General features: G+C 40.7%; 1 pseudogene; it reads left to right on the top strand.

Annotated features, from left to right (window-relative positions):
* Nucleotides 1-2749: 2749 nt before the first annotated feature.
* LOC110535039 lies at nucleotides 2750-8186 on the top strand (annotated as a pseudogene).
* Nucleotides 8187-11195: the final 3009 nt, after the last annotated feature.

Raw genomic sequence — 11195 nt, 5'->3', positions numbered from 1 at the left:
AATATCTACATAGGCGTACAGAGGCCCATTATCAGCAACCATCACTCCTGTGTTCCAATGGCACGTTGTGTTAGCTAATCCATGTTTATCATTTTAAAAGGGTAATTGATCATTAAAAAACCCTTTTGCAATTATGTTAGCACAGCTGAAAACTGTTGTCTGATTAAAGAAGCAATAAAACTGTCCTTAGATATATGTATGTAGATATACCATTAAAAATCTGCAGTTTCCAGCTACAATAGTCATTTACAACACTAACAATGTCTACACTGTATTTCTGATCAATTTCATGTTATTTAAATGGGCAAAAAAAAAAAAATTCTTTCAAAACAATGGCATTTCTAATTGACCCTTAACTTTTGAAAGGTAGTGAGTGTATGTTTGTCTAAGATAATTCCTTATTGTTTCTTAACCAAAAACTTTGGTTCAAGGTCAACACATTATATTCCAACTCCAAGGATCCTGAGACTTACCAGAGGAACATACAGATGTAGGATCTTAATTTGATCACTCTGTTGTTGCAGGAAATGTCCTGTACAGTTGGACATAGAAACTTAGTGTATTCAAGGTTTAAAAGGGCTTCTAAAGTTTATACTTTCCACAAACATTTAAGGCTTGATTTGCCCTAATTAAAAATGTATTGACCCCTACAAAGTTGTTTCTATGCTGCAAGACTCAGTCCAGGGTCATATATGTCGCTGTCACTGAATCATTTGATCCCAGACCCACTCTTTTCATGGTAACTCTTGACATTTTAACCCATTTAGTCTTTCAGCTTGTTGTTTAGGTTGACATTATACAGATCCGCCAGCTAAGTTAATATTTAATTTCTCTTGTTTTACTTCTGAAGGAGGAAACAACCGTTTACAAGAGCAATGAAAAGCAGGTATGATAAACAAAACACATAGCATAGATATTTGTATTTGCCAAGGTAGCAGCTACTCTACCTGTGGTTCAGCAAATTAAGGCAGTTAAACATTACAACAGATTTCACAACAGATTAAGTGTGTGCCCCCAGGCCACTACTCTACTGCCACATATCTACAACACAAAATCCATGTGTACCTGTGTGTATAGTGCGTATGTTATCATGTGTTTGTATGCATGTGTCTGTGCCTGTGTATTACACAACACACAGAACATTGTCAATCAACAGGGATCTTTTCCACAGTTAGGGGTATAGGGTAAGGGTAAGGGTCAGGGATAGGGATAGGGTTAAGGGTTTGGTTAGGGTTAAGGTAAGGATCAGTTTTGATTTTGGTTAGTCTTTTTTCGCAGGTCAGCAATGGCATTATAGCATCTCCTCTTTTGCTACACCCCCAGTGGAGCAGGTTATGTAAGCTCAACTTCCTGGGTTGTTCTGCGGCTCCCTTGACGCAATTTTGGCAGAGACCGCGTCTAAATCTTTTTTTGAATCCAAAACGATGGATTTCAACACTCACTTTGCACACTTGCTCAGTGTCACGGGATTAGTTACATGTTGTCAGTAAGTACATATCAGTACCATGAGCTGGAGCAGCTCTTAGGGCCATGTAGGCTCGAAACCAACCAGGGGTTCAAACTACTGGCTCTGTCATTGCCTACTACTACACAGCTGAATCTCACTGACTTACAGAACATATTAACTGAAGACGACATGGGCGATGAAACTTGGGAAAGCATTAATTTACAATGGAAGAAGTGAAGTGTGCAGGGGGACTGTTGGGCAATGTGAGCACGGGCGAGGGACGTGAGCACGGGCGAGGGACGTGAGCACGGGCGAGGGACGTGAGCACGGGCGAGGGACGTGAACAGGGCGTGACCAAAGTTGGGGAAAGCAGAACTTTATGCAAATACACTGTGACATTGCTGCGCTATTGACCAATCAAAGCTCACTATAGCTTGCAGACCCTACTGGATTGATTGGGGATACCTAGCAGTACCTAACATGCTTGCTAGCTTGCAAGCAGCCAAACGAGGGGAAAGCTAGTGTGGAGTGGTGAAATGCAAGTGCTAGTCAATACGTACTTTGAGTCTGCCATCTTGTGGCATGTACAGTAGTATAGTATGTGACTTAATGAATTTCATTAACACCTGTGGCCTCTGTTCCATGGTGTGCTATAAAATATTAATTTGTTTGTCAAATTACATTCATTTTTTGTTTTCTGGAATTAAATTGTTATGAATTGAAATATCAAAAGTTTGATGTTTAGATTAATCATGTTATTTTCTCTCTTCATGTTGGGCAGGCTAGATTGCAGTTAGTCAGAGAGTCCATACATTTTTAGAGTGAGGAAATCCAAACACGAATTTACAATGATTGTGTATGTTTGGCCACTGCCAGATGTGTGCGGTCTGCAGCCGCTTGTACACAAAATGATGAGAGAATTAAGCTACCGTGGACCACACAGTTAGCACTTGATACGCATATTGAGCACGCACAATAATGTCTCATCCTGTTAAAACAACGCAAAGAACAAGATGAAAATGGAATGCTAGATCAAGCTCTATGAAGCTGTTCAATCGACCGCCCGCTGGTTTGCAGTCTATGCTAAAACAGGCTGATATGTCACTGCCTCTCATGGTACTTGGACCTGCCTAGTGCCAGTCTTCTCGCAGAGTGTATCCAGTCATCAGACCCTGCGGCAATTTGCTTAGCTGGAGGTCAAACTGCACTCATTAGACCAGTCTCCAACTTTAGAGAACTTCCACTCCTGGAATTCAGTGAGTAACATACAGTATCCTGGCTGGGGCGCTCTGAGACTGCAATATGAGGCTGACGTTTGGGATATTCCCAAAGTATGGCTCCTGTATAATCTTCTCTGGAGTCACCTTGGCTCTCTGTACCCTCACCCTGCTCCTAGTTGCTCTCAGCGGCTGAAAGCGAGAAGGCGGGAGCGGCCCCAAAAGGCACTCTGCCCTTCAGGGCCGACCCCGTTGCCCTGGTGGGTAACCTGTTCCAGATCCACCTATCACTGACGTGTCTCCGTCTGCAGTACGGAGATGTCTTCCAAATGCATGTGGGCTCCCTTGTGGTGGTGGTGCTGCAAGGCTATGCCACCATTAAACAGGTGCTGGTACGGCATGGGGAGGCTTTTGCCAGACACCCTGACCTCTTCACCTTCTCTGCCGTGGGCCAATGGCACCAGCATGACCTTCAGTGAGTACGGCGCTGCCTGTGCGCTCCACAGGAAGCTGTGCAAGAACACCCTGCGCTCCTTCTTGCAGGCAGAGCCGCGGGACCCTGGCACCATCTGTCTGCTAAAGGAGCACATGTGTGCCGAAGCGGCTGGTATGGTGGTGGTCATTTGGGAGCGCTCAGAGGGGAGCGAGGGGTTAGTTCTGGACCCTGTGCTCCCGCTGGTCACGTTGGTGGCAAATGTGGTGTGTGCCCTGTGTTTCGGGAAGAGGAATGACTACAATGACACCGAGTTCCTCACTATTGTGCACATCAACAACGAGGTGTTGTGGATCTTCGCTGCAGGAATCCTGGCCGACTTCTTTCCTGTGTTCCGCTACCTGCCGAGCCCGTCTCTGAGGAAGATGGTCGAGCACATCAAGAGAATGTGGAACACAACATCGAGGAGCACCTGTAGACATTTGAAAAGGTATGAACCACACCTGGGTCATGCAAATTAGAGCACGCCACAGAAATAGTTTAAAACAGAAAAAAAACACGAGTGCTTCATTTTGGGTCACTCCCTATAGTCACTCCCTGTTCCAGTCAGTTTTCTTCTGTTTGGTGCCTAATCCCAAGCGGGGAATTTTTAAAATGTAAATATGCTTAAATCATACTTCATGAGTATATTTAAATTATCTAAATTGGAACAATTTTTAATACATTTAATGTCCAGTTTATTTTTTATTTTATTGGCATTTAAGTATATTAAATACATGTAAAGATATCTAAATTGGGACACTTTTTTGTACTTAAGTATATTTTTAGTATATTAGATAAAGAGCAAAACAAATATACGTTGAATACACCTTAAGGATATTTTATTTATATTTCTCATAAATTATAAATATACCAAAATTATAAATATACCAAAAAAGTGTATTTATAATTTACTTGTACAAATACACTGCTACTCATTAACCACATTAGCTATTGTAATTAGCCATGTAAAGGTTACCTTGATTGACCAAGGCATCTTCTCTCTGTGGCTGGAGCACACAACTGCTTTGTAACCCTTTTGAGAACTGTGCACCATTCACATTTCACACTTTAGTTGTTCGCATAATGGTAATACATTAACATTTAAATAAAATGTGCAATGTGTTACATTTGAATGAGATAAATGTGAGGAACAATATCATATTATAAATCTAAACTTCTACAGAAAAGGATGCTGGGGGATATGCACATTTCTGTGTTAATGCGTTTTTGAAAGTATACTTTAAATATATTTTGTGGACATTTAAGCTAAATATACTTTTTGAAAGTATACTTAAGTATATTTTTTTGTAATATGAAAATCTATACTCTCAGGAAGCATGCTCCTCCACTGTGCAATAAACAATCGTTATCATTGTCAACTTTGCACATTTCTGAACAGAATTTCAGAAAGTACATCAAAACTCATTATTGGCACTGAAACTACAGTGCTTGTAAAAGTACTCATACCCCTTGGATTTATTCACACTTTGTTGTTACAAAGTGAGATTAAAATGGATTTGTAATTGTAATTGGTAATTTTTTGACAACAATCTACACAAAATGCTATAATGTCAAAGTGGAAGATTTGTATTTATTTGTTTTCAAAAGATTGATAGAAATGAAATAACTAAAATATAGTCGTTGCATAAGTTTTCAGCTCCATGAGCCAATATGCTAGAAACACCGTTGGCAGCAATTACAGCGTCTTTTTGGGTAAGTCTCTAAGAGTTTTACACACCTGGATTATGAAACATTAGCCCATTATTTTTTTCCTAATTATTCAAGCTTTGTCAATATGTTGGTGTTCATGGCTATACATCAATTTTCAAATCTTACCATAGATTTTCATGCAGCCACCACTATGCTTGAAATAAGGAGGCGGTTACTCAGTGATGTGTTGTATTGGATTTGCCCCAAACATATAGCTTTGTATTTAGGCCCCAAAAGTTTTTTTTGCAGTATTACTTTATCACAACAATGTTGTTGATCCATCCTCAGTTTTCTCCCAATAATTTAATGATAGTGAACTTAAAGCCTGAAAAACTATTAATTTAAAGTTCACGTTTAATAAGTGTAGTAAAGGTAGATGATAGTATATTTATAGTATACTAAAAGACTGAAACAACTATCAATATAAAGTTAACTTTTAATAAGTGTGTTGAAGTGTAAAGATATGAAATGTATAGTATACTTAAGATATACTACAAAAATACCTCTCATATTTAAAGTATATTATTTTAATATTTTGTATATTTAAGTATACTTGTTAATAATTAAAATCAACTTTTTGGGGGATGAACAGACCCTGAACACAGACAGTATGATATATCGCAATATTTATGTATGGTAACATATCCAACGGGATTTAGCCATTCTACTGTTACAGCTGGAGGCAGGGGTAGGAAATGTTGATAGATATGCTATTGAAACTATTGGCTAGAGGCGTATAATCTATCATGTGTATACAGTGAAAAAACGAGTTGACGAGGATAGTTTTTGCAGACATCTCAACCTGGAGAGACATCTCAGCTTTCATGTGTGACTTTGAGGCTGAACTTGGTAGATTAGTAAACCGTTAGATTAGATATGATCAGTGCTATCAGATGCTGGTACACAGGCACAGAAAACCAGTCAGCCATTGAGGGATTTGTTTCAGAGGGATAGATTTTGCTGGGGGGGATACACAGAGAGTAAAGGACTAATGTAGGGGTAAAAGAAAGGAAGAGATGGGAGAGAGGGAGGGAGAGATAGTTTGAGGAGAGGTACATGTGGAAAAGGCAAGGTTACTTTTTGGAAAGCATATTTTTGCTTGTGATCTTGCCTCTTCGGGTTGTATATGTGAAAAATGGAAATAGTTGGAAGCTGAAATCGAAGCTACAGTATAAGAGACCTATACTCTAGGACAGGACAGACCAGGCTAACATATACCGAACGAGGCTTTGTTCTTGTGCACAGTGTCTAAAACGCCCGCGCATACTCTTTAATTAGGAATTATTAATCTGGTGGAAGCTCACATGTTTTCTAGAAGATGCTGCCATTTTACAGTCTCACTCTCACAGTTTGAGGGTACATTTGATTAGTGGGTCGTGTGCTAAAGTTTTGAAAGGATTACATTTGATTGTGAGTGTATATGGAAATGTAATGGATGTATATAGGACCCGGATATAACCTGGCGTGGCAAGGTTAGGACTCGTCCTGCGCATTTCATCTGAATCGTAATAGCTGCAGGCATTAAGTAGAGTGTGAAGTAACGTTTTGATGATATGTGTGTTTCCAGGACTGTATCCGTGACATCACAGATGCTCTGGTTGCACTCTGTGAGGAGCGGCAGGAGGATGAGGACACAGCAGTGCTGTCCAACTCCCTCAAATCCAGATGAGTTCATTTTTTCTTCTGGAGGATCTCCATGCCTGGCAGGGATGGGTTGAAGAATGCCTTTGAACAGACCAGCACTGCGGAAATCTCGTTTAGTTGGCGCTCATCATACCATAGATACGATGATGGTAATAAAGAGGATTGTAAATGATGTTACAGTTTTTAGTACACTTTTACATTTCAGGACTCGATACCATCATAGCTGGTTTGCAGTGGAGCCTCTTTTACCACATCAAGTTTCCTGACATCCAGGTCAAAACACACCAGGATATCCTCCTGTATAGGAACAACACCTCCTCACTCCTCCTGACTGAACAGCACTCCTTCTAGAAAACTTGAATACCTTATGCCCTTATAGCGCTATATGGTCTTATTGTCTCCTCATACCTTGTCTCTTTGTACGTCTGCTTGGGTGTCTGCTTTACCTGCTACTTTACCTGCTAAGAATCATTCCTTTGTTTTATAAAAAAATGGATGGGAGTTCAGCTGTTTTAGGAATGAACGGTCATTCCTGACAAACAGCATGTCCTAATGAGCAGAGATTCCTGCAGTACCGCCCAGTTTGACAGTTTGATGGTGTAGATGGGCCGTCCGTGCAGTTCCATACAATGATCTAATCTTTCATAGACAGATCCCCCCCCCCCCCCCTCCCTTCTGTCCTGTCCTCAATGGCTAGAGACCATTGCTTGCCAGGGTGACACGCAAAAGGTCACTCTAATTTGCTAAAGCCCAAGCTAGTTTTGATGTGGGCTGAGAAAACTGGTGCAGTCTGTTCAGTAGGCACGATGCATTCACAGAGAGAGAGAGAGAGAGAGAGAGAGAGAGAGAGAGAGAGAGAGAGAGAGAGAGAGAGAGAGAGAGAGAGAGAGAGAGAGAGAGAGAGAGAGAGAGAGAGAGAGAGAGAGAGAGAGAGAGAGAGAGAGAGAGAGAGAGAGAGAGAGAGAGAGAGAGAGAGAGAGAGAGAGAGAGAGAGAGAGAGAGAGAGAGAGAGAGAGAGAGAGAGAGAGAGAGAGAGAGAGATTTTGGATACTTGGACAGTCTACTCAGACAGACACAAAGGGGATCACACACAGGGGTATTGCACCGTACGTGAATCACAATCACACAAATCATCCCTTTATTTGAAGATGGGAACTCCAGGATAGATGGCAATAATCCAACAGTCTTTCTTTTTTCTTGGGTCTCACTTTTTCTGATCGACTTGGCAATGTATCTGATCCTTTTCTCTGCATTTTCACTTTCAGGTACAGTATCTTGTTGTCTTCACCCGAGACATTTAGTATGTTGCCTTTGTATGGTTTAGGCGACCACATTGGCCCTGCCAGACTCCCACGGTTTGTGGATAAGACCAAGATGCCTTTTACCCGACGCCTTCATAAACAAGGTGTTCCATCACGTATCCTACGTCCTCTTCACCATACCACACGGGTGAGGCTCTGATAACACTCACAGTAACAACTTGTAATGTATATTTCTGCATGGTGCCTGTCTGCAAGTATGTGCAGATCAAAGTGTTAGTTCTGGGAATGGAATGTTGCTATTCACTCAGTTGGTCTCTTTTGTCCTCCTTTTCCTCCCTTTAGTACCACAGAAAACGTCACACTCAATGCATACTTCATTCCTAAGGACACTTGTCTTCGTCAATCCGTATCAAGTTGATCATGACACGTGAGTGTTATCTGTATGCGTCTCAAAACACACTTGCAGCGATGAGACAAGACTGTAACTACCAATTGGATACCAAGAAATTGGGGAGAAAAAAGAGTAAATAAAAAAATTAAAAATATAAGAAATGCGAATTTCTGTTTCCAAGTTGCAAAACATTTTCCGTTGTGTGCCCTAATGAACACAACTCTCTTGTGGTGGTCATCACTGGTTGGTTGTCGTTTAACTCCAACTGGTTTTGACCGTCAGTGGCAGTGGCGTCATTATCCCTGTAATGCAAACACAGTTGCAAGCTGTCAGAGTCAAGACAGAGTTGAGCCGATACATAGTGAGCAGCCATATCCAAGGATTTGTTCAGAGTCATTTCCTCATTGGTAATACAATTGATTGATATTGATATTTACCTAGAAGCATGTTATGTGCTATTTTAGTGGTTTAAGATCAGCCTATTCCAAATATAACTTAAGTACTTTTATGATATCTGAATACAATGAAAGAATATCTATGCATTCCAAGATTTGGAAAAGAGTATTGTAAAGGGTCATCCCCAGTATTATTTTGACTATTAGGGATGGTGATTGGTCCTTCTACCTTCATCAAGTGGAATGAGTTTAGAAATGCCTTTTATCTGGTTATTAATCACAACTAAATGCTTAGGAAGACGGGGAGTGTTGTTTTAGATAAGAGCCTTGGGCACCACGCAGCGTTCACTCAGGGTTCATTCCTACCCGTCTCACTCTTCCCCTCCTCTTCATCTGTAACTCCGGGGTTTAAAGAGATCTCTCTATCTCCCTTTCTCTCCCCAATCCCCATCTGAAGTAGTTTCCGGGGCTACTCATAGATAGAGTAGAATCGCCTTTTTACTAAATGCTCTCCCGTCTCTCCAACAGACCGATTAGACACAGTCTTTGGATCTATCAGACTTATTCCAGGGAGGTTAAGAGGACAGAAGACACACGTCTGAGAAATTCAAATTTGGATCATGTGATGTTCTATTTTAATATATATATTTTTAGATAAAACTAGAACTGAAAAGTGGGATGGGACTGGAGAAATGTGACCACTCAAAATCGTAGATTGAGATACATTTTTTGAACATATTTTAAAGCACTGTTTGTTCGCCAAGACTAATTCTTTAAGAATATAACTTGCCTCAAAATATAAACTTGGTTTCATGTTCAGGCTCCATGCTATTTTCTCCATGATAAATCCTGTTAAGTGAGCCATAGGATAATTAATTTGCCTCTGTGCTGTCATAGGAGACTCCAACTATGTCTGTTATAGCAGAGAGATCGTTTGGGCGGGTGAAATAAGGGTTGTTAATCAGCAAAATAGCTGCCATACTCTACAGGGAACGCGACCCCCCTACGCTCACCCAATTTCTCTGCCTGTTCCCTCTGCTCTCTGATCAACCCATTTGTCTCTCACTTAGTTCTAGTCAGCAGAGCTCATAGTATCTATTAAACTCTGGAGTTATTAAGAATAACAAACTAGGGTGAGCATGTGTAGAAGCAGCTCTGATCTGATTGGGCCAATACAGCAGGAACGCACAAAGCGAATCAGAAGGCTAATGCGGCAGAAAACACTTGAGGGGTACAGTATGGTTTTAAAAAATACTGAGCCATTAGGATCGCCCCATTGAAGACAAAGGGAGGTCTACAGATGTCGGATCTTAATTTGACCCATTTCACCACAGGAGAAAATAATCCTTTAGCAGAAGGATTTTAATAAATACTTCATATTTAGAATCGCCGCCAGGGGGCATCTGAGTTAAGCTATAGACCTTTTTGGGATGGTCAAAAATAACAAACTCATTTAGAATGCATGGCCCCACTCTACCTCCGGCTAGCTAGCTGCCAAGTGCATGTTCACAGGCAGGAAAGCAAACAAAGTCTACATATAAAGACAGAAAAGCAGTGTTACATGTAGCTTAGTCAGTGTGTGGAGAAGATGGAGGCGGAGCTAGCCAGCCAGATACTTTAAAGGCTGTGGGCTACTTCGCCTGGATAGTGGTGAGAAGCAGCGGGCTGTATTGGGGAGGTGTACAGTGGACACTGTCGCCTCCATAGAAATTAGACTCCTTGTATGACAGGCAGAGATGTTAGGACCATTTTTTTTCACAGGGCTGTAGGGAAGCCACATTTTTATATTTATCTGCTTATAATTTCCAAAATTTGACAGGCTATTTTAGTCATCTTGTCTAGTCAAACATGCCTACACTAGGCCTGCAGCTTCTCTTCCCTCATAACTTCTTGAATTAGAAGACAAATTAATAATAATACTAGAATGAACGCGTCAATCATCTAGCTGACACCTGTAAAGCTTTCTCTTTCAATGTTACTCCTCTCAATGGGCCCGGGGAGAAAACAAATGGGCTCTAACAGGGTAGCCTACATATTCTTCCCTTGCAAACATTTTCAGATTAAAACCAGTGAAAATCCATGTTTCTGATGCATATTTTAGGTGGTTGAAATACTGTCAGCTGTTATGTAAAATTATCACTCACTGAATAAGACACTCACATATGCCTACTTAAATATTTCACCCCTGTGAGGAATAATGTCTCTATTACAATGCATACTTTTAGTATATTGTGAATGACTTGTTTATTGTGAAAGATTGTGATATTGTGAGAAACGAATATATCGCATTACAACAGCCCGCTGCTTTTCACCACCTTCCAGGCCAAGTAGCCCACGTCCTCTGAAGTATTCACATTTGCTCGAGATACTGAAAGAAATACATCTTACCATATTGCTCCACTCCTTTTTCCGAGACAAAAAATGACATTTGGTGTAACATTGTACTGCAAGAAATACTTAATTCTGCAGGAGTTAATTTCATATAAGGTTACATGAGAGATGTTACAGGCCTGTCAGTGTTCATATTTCAGTTAGAATTCCATTTAACCCATCTCAAGTTCAAAGGTATGGTTTTAGCCCTCTCATTTCAGCTCTCTCATTTGATGGCAAAGTAAACATGTTATAATGTGACATATTAGTATCTCACAAGATCA

Source organism: Oncorhynchus mykiss, chromosome 11 (assembly GCF_013265735.2).
Source record: "Oncorhynchus mykiss isolate Arlee chromosome 11, USDA_OmykA_1.1, whole genome shotgun sequence".
NCBI classification, from domain to species: domain Eukaryota; kingdom Metazoa; phylum Chordata; class Actinopteri; order Salmoniformes; family Salmonidae; genus Oncorhynchus; species Oncorhynchus mykiss.
The sequence above is the reverse complement of the archived record's forward strand: the minus strand, read 5'-3'. Positions and strand labels throughout refer to the sequence as shown.